A 2,128-nucleotide genomic window follows, 5' to 3' on the forward strand; every position below is an offset into this window, starting at 1 on the left:
AAAATGCAAATTGGCAAAGCTAGCAGCATTAAGTCTAAATTAGCAGAGCAATTGCAATATTACAACTAATATAAGGCAATGTGCAGCAAACAATAAAATAAATCATTAGAAAAACTGGCTTAACAGAGTAATACAAAGTCAATTTTAGTAGCACTATGCCTGGCAAGCAGCAGCAGCAAATGCAATAACTTATACCTAAACATGACTAAACTCAAGCAGAAAAATATTACACTAAAGACAACAATGCAGATAAGGGAAATGTCTATTCACATATTAATGTCTATGTAATTAGAGTGGTTCACCACAACAAGTTAATCTAACAAACAAATTACCAAGTAGTTGAAGAAAATTATGTGTGCAGTTACTGTTATTAATCCCTTCTTATTGTTCTTTCCTTTCCAAGTGCTCCTTTCTCGAATGTGGATCATAAAATAATTATTTAATAGATCTGTTGACAGAAAGTGTTCACGTTAGCAAATGCATGTAAGTTTATTTTATAAAACCAATGCTGCAACACAGCTGGAAAACAGATACCAAATGAAATAGCAAATACGCAAACCAAAGCATAAAAACATCAATCAACAGCTATGTGGCATTTCATAAGTCAGTAGAAATTCTCTCAACTCTCATAGAAAGACACTTGTCATAATCAGGTGTGCAGACGTACGAATATTTCACATCAGTTCATAAGCATTTCAGTAAGTAGCACAAAGTACGAGTAATCATGTTTCCAAGTAATGAGCATGTCGTATTTGCGATGCTTTCTACAAAGAAATGTCAGTAGCGAGGATAACGGCCTCTTTTTTTCTCCACCTGTGCCTCTGAAAGGCAAACACTAATTGGTTTTTTCCAGGCGACTGTCGCACAGTTGGGTGCCCACGACTCATTACTTGAAGGTGGTCACTTAACTTTCTTACTGAAATATTTACGACACCAGTTTGCATTACAGTGACAGTCTCATATAAAAAATTTCACAGGTCGAGAATTTGCGTTGCAAATGTGTAGAAACAAAATCCTATGAATATAACAGTGTTCAAAAAGTTTTCGTCGGCACTGTGATAAATTCGCGCATTTACACACATTTCATAACTCTTAAAAATACGATTCTTGGTTTCCAACATCCTTTTCCACAAATCAGAGTCCCTAACCACTACTCATTATTCATATATGTATTCGTTGACACTTCTTCAATATTTCATCAAAATAAATACGTAGCATAATCAAATTCCTCATTTAAGGTAGCATCATCTTATTGATCATAAACATACCTCAACAGCATAATACACATCGTCGTCGTAAACACCTCAGTCAAATCTCAAAAACGTCGTAGCTTTCTGCAATAATGTCAAAACCTAAAAAAAAAATTCTCCGCTTATTTCAATAGTGCCATCTACCTCAAACGTACTTTAAAATCATGCTCCCTTACCAAATACATCATTCAAAGCTCTCATAGTATCGCAATGGTTCCGAAAAAATATGAACAGTTCACAAAGTACAGACAAAATACAATTTCATAAGTGTGAAGTTATCCAACTGCGTAATTGCGTAAACATGTGTCACTGATGTAGTACAAAAAATGTTTATCTCTCAGTTAAATGATCAGATAGCTGTGTAATTTGTGTGTTAGAGAAACATGGTACAGATGTGTAAAGTTGTATAAGCAAATTCCATATTAGCTAGGGCTCCTTGTGCTTGCCAAACACATGGTACACAAAGTAAGCGTGTACCCCCCTGAGGATTAATGAATAATACCCTCAGGTGTCACAGATTACAGCAATGGAATGAAATGTATCACGGAAAACCTTTGTATCATTGTACTTCAAATATCTTTAAAAATAAATGTTTTAAGTACAAAATTAATCACTCAGATACATGTCCTGCAGCGCTAAACTGTGCTCTTGTTGTAACTGTGGATGTGTTGTAGTTATTGTCCTCCGAAAGCTAAGTTCTGCAGAAGCCAATGTACTTACTTAATGATAAACAAAAGTGAAATGCTTAGCATATAGATATCTTAATTATTACGCTTATTGCCGTGATGAAGAAAGTACTGTGCTGTAACGTATTGTTGTGCTACGGAAAAGGCAGTCTCATTGTAGTTATACCACAAAAGTTACTACTAAAACATGTT

Source organism: Schistocerca serialis, unplaced genomic scaffold (assembly GCF_023864345.2).
Source record: "Schistocerca serialis cubense isolate TAMUIC-IGC-003099 unplaced genomic scaffold, iqSchSeri2.2 HiC_scaffold_1351, whole genome shotgun sequence".
Taxonomy (NCBI): domain Eukaryota; kingdom Metazoa; phylum Arthropoda; class Insecta; order Orthoptera; family Acrididae; genus Schistocerca; species Schistocerca serialis.